This window comes from Pleurodeles waltl, chromosome 4_2 (assembly GCF_031143425.1).
Source record: "Pleurodeles waltl isolate 20211129_DDA chromosome 4_2, aPleWal1.hap1.20221129, whole genome shotgun sequence".
NCBI classification, from domain to species: domain Eukaryota; kingdom Metazoa; phylum Chordata; class Amphibia; order Caudata; family Salamandridae; genus Pleurodeles; species Pleurodeles waltl.
This window is the reverse complement of record NC_090443.1, coordinates 533,082,181-533,094,305: the sequence shown is the minus strand read 5'-3', so window position 1 is coordinate 533,094,305 and position 12,125 is coordinate 533,082,181. Positions and strand designations below refer to the sequence as shown.

The 12,125-nt window shown below is 45.3% G+C and overlaps 1 long non-coding RNA gene across 1 annotated transcript; it reads left to right on the top strand.

The window, feature by feature from the left end:
• The first annotated feature begins 429 nt into the window (after positions 1-429).
• On the top strand, positions 430-3,412 carry LOC138294178 (uncharacterized). The gene is made up of 2 exons (XR_011203245.1): positions 430-509; positions 2,526-3,412. It is a non-coding gene; the product is annotated as an uncharacterized lncRNA (long non-coding RNA).
• The last annotated feature ends 8,713 nt before the right edge of the window (positions 3,413-12,125 follow it).

Here is a 12,125-nt window from a genome sequence, read left to right as displayed (position 1 = left end):
TGGTATTTTGCTGCATGAGCGGAGACCTTATGTTCATATCAGGGTGGCCACGCAAAGAGTAGCGAGGCGGATTTTCACAGAAGCATGCAGATTTTCAAACAAAATTCGCCACAGTTTATAAATAGTGATTCAGGGAAATATTTCGCAAACACTTTCCACGCTAAAAATGTCAAAGAAATGAGCCATGGATTCGAACGCCTCTCCCTCAGTTCATGAAAATCTTTTACCTCCTTCTCCTCCCCTGACATGCTTCAGTTCCAAAAACATCAAACCATTGTTTTAACTGAAGTATTACCCGGAATGGATGATTAATAACCCCCTGGGGCCTGCCTAATGTGAACGTGGCCTGACCTGTTTGATGCGGAGGCGTGAATTCCTATCTGCATTTTATCAGGCCACTATAGTCAATAAGCCATCGGCGGAGAACACAGGTGTTGATTACATACCACTGACTTCTCTAATCAAGAAACACAAGAACTGCAAAGGCGCACCGGTCAGATGTACTAAAGGTGAGGAATTTAAAGAATGCCCCGTGAGGGATTTGAAGCAGCACATACAGGTATAACCGAAATGAGTCGTATCCATTTCATGTTTATAAAAAATATTGTGGCCTCTGGATTGGTATTCTCTATGTTTTGACTGTCTCTGCTCCTCTAAAATGATTCGAGGCACATCTGTCCGCACCGTCTGTCAATAGCGTTACTGTTTTCAGTTAGCCACCTATATTAATACATGATGCACTTTGATAATCTTCTAAAGCTGATCGTGCAAACGAGTGACTACCTGCACGTGTATGCATCATCATTCTTTTTTTTAGTGGTGGTGTGGGATTTAGAGATGCTGCTCCACATCAGCAAATCGGCATCTTTTTCATTTAGCCAACGTGAAGCAGAATCAGGAGCGATAACTTAATATATCATCTTTTAACGTATTAAGCAAACTTCCACCAGTTCGTGCCCTTAGACATCACTACTACACCCATTTCCAAAAACATCACTCCTGATTAGATTCATACAGGAAAGAGTGCCACCATGGTCACTGCCAGCAACTCCTCTCTACTACAGTCCTGAAAAGAGGGGAGTTATCCCACACGCTTCCACTTCGGTTGACAGAGATCAAATTTTATTAATACATCAGTGCCATTAAAGTTTGCATAAGGCCACTTGCAAACCTTTACTTTAAAAAGTCTAACAGAGAAGTTAACATAGAAATGTAAAAAGTGCACACATGGTGGACAATCTGACCGTCATTTGTATCTTGACATTACATTTCACATGAAAGATATTGTGCATTTATATTTGAGTGAATTATTGACATGGCATAATGCAAAAGTATTTTACTAGATGAATATTAGAAGTGAAATATTAAATAAAAATGAACTAACCATACCTATATTGAGTTAAGTGAATTTTATTAATGTGAGTTACATGTGTGCAGAAAAATAAATGCATGTTTAAATTGTGTTCTAATAATGTCGTAATCAAAGTTTGCAATAAAATTATTTGCTTTCCTGCACAGTCATAGGGCTATATGTGTGACTGAGCCTGTGTACTGAAGCCAGTGGGTCCACATTGGGATAACCATTGCTGGCATAGAACAAGATGGAGAATTTGGCATCTGTTCCAGAGAGTGGATGTGGATTGTTTGTATTCATGTGGCTGGGATGTGGAGATCCAGACACTGAAGTGAGAAGGACGAAGACAGAGCTATTTTTAGAAATTCCAGGAGGACTTTTGTTAGCAAGGAGCTGCTGCTTAGTCTGCCTCAGTACTGCCATTTGGTTAATGGTACAGGTGAGAGGAGGGACTTGCGGTTTTTGTTATGCAAGGTGAAGACAATGCTAGGTTAGGCTTGCCCCACTGATTACTTCTTCAGTTGGGCTGATCACACCCAATTCGAGAAACCTCACACTTCACTGTGCCTGTGTGGTGGGTGCTCCAGTTTGGAGGCGTGCCCAGTGATACTTGCTGTAAGAAACATCACTTTTAAATAAGGCTGCATTTGGAACCCCCCCAAACTGGTTCTGAATTTTTAGACAGTGGATCCACATCCCCGTCCACAGGCTTTGTATAAAAGAGAGACCAAAATCACCCAATTTAGTTCCAGTTCCAAACCCCTCGAGACCATGGAAGGGAGCGCTCATCAAGATAGCCCAAACTATTATACCCATGTTCTTAATCATGGGTTGCAGTTTGAGTTCCTAGGCATTCTGATTTCACGATCACCATCCAGGATACACCTCTACTCTCCCCTTGGGGCGATTCACAGACAAAAAAAACAAGATGGAGGGAAATGTTTGGCACATTCCTTTATAAATACTACATATGGCTTTGTGTAACATTCCATTTCATCATCCTTATTTTGTCTCTGCCAGTAGGAAAAGGGGCCTGGTCCAAATGAATGATACTTTTATATGTGATTGTTTTATTGGCGTGTGCAAGAACTGTGTGTGTTTAGAAGTTGCGAACCTGTTGATCTCAATTTCACGTTTTTAAGTTAACTCAATATTGTTATCTTTTTTTCAGAAGTAATTCTCAATACCAGTGATGTAGAACAAAAAGCTGAAACTGTGACTGCAATGATCTTTGAAAGCTGTTGGAGATAAAACCACCAAATGAGAGCCATGTATTTTTTGCTGTTCCATTGCATGTTCTTCCTATAACTTATGTATATTACCAAAAGGGCAAATAAGGAGAGTTAACAGAGAACCATATTGTATTCCTAGCATCTAATACTTAAACAAATGTATAATGTATATATGTTTATCTGGAATATTGTGGATTAGCCACATCCGATTCCCTGACCCGGCCCGACAGGAAACCTGCTCCTGTTTGTAAAGGAACTCTCACCTTGACTTATTCCTACTGTTCATTTTTGTGTCTTACATGTCAAGGTTGTGTCTATGTATAGGTCATACACAAACAGTTGCTTGTGATGGCCTGCGTGGAGGAGTGTTGCTTATAAAAGAGTCCATAGATTTGTGATAAAACTAGGTGACCGGGAAAAAAGGACATAATATTGTCATTATATATATATATATATATATATATATATGTATATATATATATATCACTTACTACTCATTATGAGGCGATAAAGTGCCTTACACTGTTCCGGAGCCCACGGCTACTGGGATTAGTCTTGTGCTCTCAAAGAACCATTCCATGCATTTACTACAGTTCATTTGTGATAGAATAAATTAATAGGAGTTAGGTGAGATCATTAGTGGGAGCTATTTGCTGACGAATCCCAAATACCTTGAGAGGGTGCTCGCTTTCATGATATTAACTGAATTAGATTTGAATGGGATCTTTTCTTTCATTATGCTCTGTATTAACTGCTTGATTCATTATGGTGCTTCCATGTGTGACATGGCAGAATTGTACATTTTAAATAAAAAATATAAAAGAAATGTGTTCATTCACTTTTTCAATGAAAGAAAAAAGTGTAAAAAGATCAAAAATATCTTCCTGGCTTTATCTCACTCCTGCAGGTTCTTTCCCATCTCTCCTTTCTCCTTTTAACACTGCATTCCTATCCTTTTGTCCCTCCTTCTTTGTCCCTTTTCTTCCTTTCTCACTGTTCTGGTCAGTATGATGACTAAATACAAGTCCTGCTCTCACAAGTGAGTGCCAGCTGTAACCACTGGCACAAATTAAGTACCAATATACAAAGGTCTTTGCATCAAAAACTTATCTTGCACGCCTTCCTGAGCGTGACACAACCTGCAACACTTCCATAGTGTGGTGTAGACCTCTCTCCTGGTTCAGCAAGTGTTGTTCAGACACTCACCAAACACTAAGGAGCAAGGACCTCTTGACATTCTGCTTATGTACGGGTGCTCACTGCACACCCAGGTCTCATTTACAGCTAATCTGTAAATTTCATTCCCGCTCACCCCTTCGCCCCCAAAATGTAGCCTTTTCCCTTTTGTAACTTCACAATACTTTCTTCTTATATACTCTATTTTTCCCAAACACTTTAACAACTGGAATGGGACCTAAGACATCCATGTCTATAGCTCTTTCTGACATCTAGATATGATGCACTGTACCATGTACACTTAATGAGTACAAATGCAACTAGGGCTTCAGATCCACAGGTGAACACAATCTGAGGGAGCAACCAAAAGCTGCTTCTCTGTATGAATGGCTCCCATTATAACTCATTCTCTTCTTTGTGGAGGAGTTGGAATTTGCCTCACTTTTCTGAACAGGTGAGAGAGAGACAAGGCAGAAGGGAGAAGGATCCAGGGATATGACCATGGTAAAGGGTATCAGCACACTCTAACCCTTTTTCGGCTGTGCACAATCTTGCAGCACTTCTCCTTATATTCATGCCTACAGCTCTTATGAGCCACCCAGCTCTGTTGCAGGCTCCCTTCATGCAACAAAGATCAACAAGGTAGTGCATTCCACCTTAGACACAACCACTAGCAGAGTTTATTGACACATATACCTCCAGATCTTACTATGTGCTCTTTTGTCCCTTCCAATTCTAGCTTTAGCGTTCAACCACATCTCACATTGTATACTGCAAATGAAGTACTGTTGCACAATGGAACCTGTATATGACTCCACTACACCCCAGCTTTGCCACCACTTCATTCTTTCACCTTACCCTGAACCTCAGGAAGTTTGTGGAAAACAGGGACAGGCTCACTAGATATGTTGTCTAAGTTTTACTGCCCTTGATGCACAGAGACCTCAGTAAAAAGTTGCAGTACTTCATTGCTCATAGGGCATATAACAGGGCAAGACCAAATTTAGTGATGGTCACATGCTACTACGGGGGGTCGAGAAATGAGCGAGGGACCAGTGAGAAGAGAACTTATACAAGAGAGCAGTCAGAGACCTGGGAGGATTTTGTGGAGGATTTTGTGGTACAGTGCACTCCATACACTGACAACAAGTTGCTATTACATGGAGTTCAGAGATGAGATAATACGAGATCAACTAAATGAGAGAACAAATAACAAAAGGATACAAGAACAACTTTTAGCCACAGAAGACTGTGACTTGGAAACTGCTTTGAAGCTAGCTAGGAGTATTGAACATTCACTACATTGCATGCAGTAAATGAACGATGGCATCAAGTCTGCTGAAATAAAACAAAAGTGAAACAAAGTGCAAAAACAACTGTAAAAGGAAATAAAGCAAATGGATAATGCGAACCTAAGGTTTCACTGTCCAGGAATAAAAGCAAAAAGACTGAGATGTCATGCTTCCGTTGCGGAAGTAAATCACACATGGGTAATTCTACAAATATTGTGCAGCTGTGAGCCAACCATGCTTCAAGTGTGGGAAAAGAGGTAGCTTTGCACGTGTATGCAGAGCAAGCGCTAGCACGAATAATACAACATCATAAACGGTTAAAATGACAGAAAAGACTACTTGGATTCTGATGAAGATGAGAACGTTATCCTCATGCTTTCATCTAGTAGTCAATGAGGGAGCGGAACTGTTGAAATATTATCAATGATAGAGACACACAAAAGAAAACCTCCACCTTTTGTGTACTTTCAGTGAACATTAAGAATGTGAAACTTCTAGCAGATTCAGGTTCCCCATTCACAGTAATGAATATTGCATATTTTACGTATTTTGATAATATGGTAATGAATGAATCATATATACAAAGCAGATAGAAGTGATCAGTACATTTGAGGCTTATTTGCAATTCAAAGAGAACTGTGCAGTGAGAACCATGTATGTTTTGAAGGATGGGGCTAACTTGTCGGCTTGGGATGAACAAGGGGAATTAGGAATGACCCGAGTCCCAAATCGTCCTGATATGGTCCTGTCAAAAAGAAGTAGTATTACCCAGAAATATTTGCTGTAGGAAGTTGGCTCTGTATGCACTATTTCAAAGTAAGGAATAGTATGCACAGAGTCCAAAGGTTCCCCTTAGAGGTAAGATAGTGGCAAAAAGAGATAATACTAATGCTCTATTTTGTGGTAGTGTGGTCGAGCAGTAGGCTTATCAAAGGAGTAGTGTTAAGCATTTGTTGTACACACACAAGCAATAAATGAGGAACACACACTCAAAGACAATTCCAGGCCAATAGGTTTTTGAATAGAAAAATATATTTTCTTAGTTTATTTTAAGAACCACAGGTTCAAATTTTACATGTAATACTTCAAATGAAAGGTATTGCAGGTAGGTACTTTAGGAACTTTGAATAATCACAATAGCATACATACTTTTAAAATAAATCACATACAGCTATTTTAAAACTAGACAGTGCAATTTTCAACAGTTCCTGGGGGAGCTAAGTATTTGTTAGTTTTTGTAGGTAAGTAAACCACCTACGGGGTTCAAGTTTGGGTCCAAGGTAGCCCACTGTTGGGGGTTCACAGCAACCTCAAAGTTACCACACCAGCAGCTCAGGGCCAGTCAGGTGCAGAGTTCAAAGTGGTGCCCAAAACGCATAGGCTTCAATGGAGAAGGGGGTGCCCCGGTTCCAGTCTGCCAGCAGGTAAGTACCCGCGTCTTCGGAGGGCAGCCCAGGGGGGGTTTTGTAGGGCACCGGGGGGGACACAAGTTAGCACAGAAAGTACACCCTCAGCAGCACGGGGCGGCCGGGTGCAGTGTGGAAACACGCGTCGGGTTTGTCGTTGAAATCAATGGGAGACCAAGGGGTCTCTTCAGCGATGCAGGCAGGCAAGGGGGGGGGGCTCCTCGGGGTAGCCACCACCTGGGCAAGAGAGAGGGCCTCCTGGGGGTCCCTCCTGCACTGGAGTTCCGATCTTTTAGGTCCTGGGGGCTGCGGGTGCAGAGTCTTTTCCAGGCGTCGGGATCTGGGAGTCAGGCAGTCGCGGTCAGGGAGAGCCTCGGTATTCCCTCTGCAGGCGTCGCTGTGGGGGCTCAGGGGGGACAACTCTGGCTACTCACAGTCTCGTAGTCGCCGGGGAGTCCACCCTGAAGTGTTGTTTCTCCACAAGTCGAGCTGGGGACGTCGGGTGCAGAGTAGCAAGTCTCACGCTTCCGGCGGGAAACGCAGTTTGTCTTGATCTTGCTTCTTTGGAAACAAAGTTGCAGTCTTGGATGAACAGGGTCGCTGTTCTCGGGAGTTTCTTGGTCCTTCTAGAGCAGGGCAGTCCTCTGAGGATTCAGAGGTCGCTGGTCCTGGGGAAAGCGTCGCTGGAGCAGTGTCTTTAGAAGGGAGGGAGACAGGCCGGTAGAGCTGGGGCCAAAGCAGTTGGTGTCTCCATCTTCTCTGCATGGTTTTTCAGCTCAGCGGTCCTCTTCTTCTTAGGTTGCAGGAATCTGAGTTCCTAGGTTCTGGGGAGCCCCTAAATACATAATTTAGGGGGGTGTTTAGGTCAGGGAGGGCAGTAGCCAATGGCTTCTAACCCTGAGGGTGGCTACACCCTCTTTGTGCCTCCTCCCAAGGGGAGGGGGTCACATTCCTATCCCTATTGGGGGGATCCTCCATCTGCAAAATGGAGGATTCCTAAAAGTCAGAGTCATTTCAGTTCAGGTTGCCTTATGGGCTGTCCTGACTGGCCAGTGACTCCTCCTTGTTTTTCTCATTATCTCCTCCGGCCTTGCCGCCAAAAGTGGGGCCGTGGCCGGAGGGGGCGGGCAACTCCACTAGCTGGAATGCCCTGTAGCGCTATAACAAAGGGGATGAGCCTTTGAGGCTCACCGCCAGGTGTTACAGCTCCTGCAAGTGGGAGGTGATAAGCATCTCCACCCAGTACAGGCTTTGTTACTAGCCACAGAGTGACAAAGGCACTCTCCCCAAGTGGCCAGCAACATGTCTCGAGTGTGGGAGGCTGCTAAAACCAGTCAGCCTACCCAGGTAGTTGGTTAAGGTTTCAGGGGGCACCTCTAAGGTGCCCTCTGGGGTGTATGTTACAATAAAATGTACACTGGCATCAGTGTGCATTTATTGTGCTGAGAAGTTTGATACCAAACTTCCCAGTTTTCAGTGTAGCCATTATGGTGCTGTAGAGTTCGTGTTTGACAGACTCCCAGACCATATACTCTTATGGCTACCCTGCACTTACAATGTCTAAGGTTTTGCTTAGACACTGTAGGGGCACAGTGCTCATGCACTGGTGCCCTCACCTATGGTATAGTGCACCCTGCCTTAGGGCTGTAAGGCCTGCTAGAGGGGTGACTTATCTATACTGCATAGGCAGTGTGAGGTTGGCATGGCACCCTGAGGGGAGTGCCATGTCGACTTACTTGTTTTGTCCTCACCAGCACACACAAGCTGGCAAGCAGTGTGTCTGTGCTGGGTTAGGGGTCCCCAGGGTGGCATAAGATATGCTGCAGCCCTTAGAGACCTTCCATGGCATCAGAGCCCTTGGTACCAGGAGTACCACTCACAAGGGACTTACCTGGATGCCAGGGTGTGCCAATTGTGTAAAAAAAAGTACAGGTTAGGGAAAGAACACTGGTGCTGGGGCCTGGTTAGCAGGCCTCAGCACACTTTCAAATCAAAACATAGCATCAGCAAAGGCAAAAAGTCAGGGGGTTACCATGCCAAGGAGGCATTTCCTTACACAACCCCCCCCCCCCAAACGAAAGAGGATGAGACTAACCTTTCCCAAGAGAGTCTTCATTTTCTAAGTGGAAGAACCTGGAAAGGCCATCTGCATTGGCATGGGCAGTCCCAGGTCTGTGTTCCACTATAAAGTCCATTCCCTGTAGGGAGATGGACCACCTCAACAGTTTTGGATTTTCACCTTTCATTTGCATCAGCCATCTGAGAGGTCTGTGGTCAGTTTGAACTACAAAGTGAGTACCAAAGAGGTATGGTCTCAGCTTCTTCAGGGACCAAACCACAGCAAAGGCCTCCCTCTCAATGGCACTCCAGCGCTGCTCCCTGGGGAGTAACCTCCTGCTAATGAAAGCAACAGGCTGGTCAAGGCCATCATCATTTGTTTGGGACAAAACTGCCCCTATCCCATGTTCAGAGGCATCTGTCTGCACAATGAACTGCTTGGAGTAATCTGGAGCTTTTAGAACTGGTGCTGTGCACATTGCTTGTTTGAGGGTGTCAAAGGCCTGTTGGCATTCTACAGTCCAGTTTACCTTCTTGGGCATTTTCCTGGGGGTAAGTTCTGTGAGGGCTGTCACTATGGATCCATATCCCTTCACAAACCTCCTGTAATACCCAGTCAAGCCAAGGAATGCCCTGACTTGAGTCTGGGTTTTTGGAGCTGCCCAGTCCAGAATAGTCTGGATCTTAGGCTGGAGTGGCTGAACTTGGTCTCCACCTACAAGGTGTCCCAAGTAAACCACAGTTCCCTGCCCTATCTGGCATTTGGATGCCTTGATAGAGAGGCCTGCTGATTGCAGGGCCTTCAAAACCTTCTTCAGGTGGACCAGGTGATCCTGCCAGCTGGAGCTAAAGACAGCAATATCATCAAGATAAGCTGCACTAAAGGACTCCAAACCAGCAAGGACTTGATTCACCAACCTTTGGAAGGTGGCAGGGGCATTCTTTAAACCAAAGGGCATAACAGTAAACTGATAATGCCTATCAGGTGTGGAGAATGCTGTATTTTCTTTTGCTCCAGATGCCATTTTGATTTGCCAGTACCCTGCTGTTAAGTCAAAGGTACTTAAGAATTTGGCAGCACCTAATTTATCAATCAGTTCATCAGCCCTTGGAATGGGATGGGCATCTGTCTTGTAGTCCACACAAAACCTCATCTCTCTCTTTCCATCTTTGGTGTGAGGTTTGGGGACTAAGACCACTGGGCTAGCCCAGGGGCTGTCAGAGTGCTCAATTACTCCCAATTCCAGCATCTTGTGGACTTCCACCTTGACGTTTTCCTTAACTTGGTCTGACTGTCTGAAAATGTTGCTTTTGACAGGCATGCTGTCTCCTGTGTCCACACCATGGGTACACAGGTGTGTCTGACCAGGGGTTAGGGAAAAGAGCTCAGCAAACTGTTGCAGGACCTTCCTACAATCAGATTGCTGTTGGCTAGAGAGGGTGTCTGAATAGATCACTCCATCAACTGAGCCATCCTTAGGGTTTGATGAGAGGAGATCAGGGAGAGGTTCACTCTCAGCTTCCTGGTCCTCATCTGTTACCATCAACAGATTCACATCAGCCCTATCATGGAAGAGCTTTAGGCGGTTCACATGGATCACCCTCTTGGGGCTCCTGCTAGTGCCTAGGTCCACCAGGTAGGTGACCTGACTCTTCTTCTCTAGCACTGGGTAAGGGACACTCCATTTGTCCTGAAGTGCCCTGGGAGCCATAGGCTCCAAAACCCAGACTTCTGCCCTGGTTGAAATTCAACCATTGCAGCCTTTTGGTCATACCAAAACTTTTGGAGCTGTTGGCTGGCCTCAAGGTTTTTACTTGCCTTTCCCATGTACTCTGCCATCCTTGAACGTAGGCCAAGTACATAGTCCACTATGTCTTGTTTAGGCTCATGAAGAGGTCTCTCCCAGCCTTCTTTCACAAGAGCTAGTGGTCCCCTTACAGGGTGGCCAAACAGAAGTTCAAAGGGTGAGAACCCTACTCCCTTCTGAGGCACCTCTCTGTAAGCGAAAAGCAGACATGGCAAGAGGACATCCCATCTCCTTTTGAGTTTTTCAGGGAGCCCCATGATCATGCGTTTTAAGGTCTTGTTGAATCTCTCAAGAAGGCCATTAGTTTGTGGATGATACGGTGTAGTGAATTTATAAGTCACTCCACACTCATTCCACATGTGTTTCAGGTATGCTGACATGAAGTTGGTACCTCTGTCAGACACCACCTCCTTAGGGAAGCCCACTCTGGTAAAGATACCAATGAGGGCCTTGGCTACTGCAGGGGCAGTAGTCGACCTAAGGGGAATAACTTCAGGGTATCTAGTAGCATGATCCACTACTACTAGTATGTACATGTTCCCTGAAGCTGTGGGATGTTCAAGTGGACCCACTATGTCCACACCCACTCTTTCAAAGAGGACCCCCACCACTGGAAGTGGAATGAGGGGGGCCTTTGGATGTCCACCTGTCTTACCACTGGCTTGACAGGTGGTGCAGGAGACACACAACTCCTTGACTTTCTGGAACATGTTGGGCCAGAAGAAGTGGTTGACTAGTCTCTCCCACGTCTTGGTTTGTCCCAAATGCCCAGCAAGAGGAATATCATGGGCTAAGGTCAGCATGAACTCTCTGAACTCCTGAGGCACTACCATTCTCCTAGTGGCACCAGGTTTGGGATCTCTTGCCTCAGTGTACAGGAGTCCATCTTCCCAATAGACCCTATGTGTTCCAGTTTTCTTGCCATTGGACTCTTCAGCAGCTTGCTGCCTAAGGCCTTCAAGAGAGGGACAGGTTTCTTGCCCCTTACAGAACTGCTCCCTTGAGGGTCCCCCTGGGCCTAGGAGTTCAACCTGATAAGGTTCTAACTCCATAGGCTCAGTTCCCTCAGAGGGCAGAACTTCTTCCTGAGAAGAGAGGTTCTCTTTTTGTTGTTGTGTTGCAGCTGGTTTCCCAATTGTCTTTCCTTTCCTCTTGGTAGGCTGGGCCCTTTTTCCAGGCTCCAGTTCTACTTTTTCACCCTGAGCCTTGCACTGTGCCCTTGTCTTGACACACACCAGTTCAGGGATACCCAGCATGGCTGCATGGGTTTTTTGTTCTACCTCAGCCCATGCTGAGGACTCCAGGTCATTTGCAAGCAAACAGTCTACTGGGATATTTGAGGAGACCACCACCTGTTTCAGGCCATTGACCCCTCCCCACTCTAAAGTTACCATAGCCATGGGATGTACTTTAGTTTGAGTGTCAGCATTGGTGACTGGATAAGTTTGTCCAGCCAGGTATTGACCAGGGGAAACCAGTTTCTCTGTCACCATAGTGACACTGGCACCTGTATCCCTCAGGCGTTCTACACTTGTCCCATTAATTAAGAGTTGCTGCCTGTATTTGTGCATGTTAGGAGGCCAGGCAGCCAGTGTGGCTAAATCCACCCCACCCTCAGAGACTAATGTAGCTTCAGTGTGACACCTGATTTGCTCTGGGCACACTGTTGATCCCACTTGGAGACTAGCCATTCCAGTGTTAGCTGGAGTGGAGTTAGAAGTGGTACTTTTCTTGGGACAGGCCTTGTCTCAAGTTTGGTGCCCAGGCTGATTACAGCTACGACACCAGGCCTTTTTGGG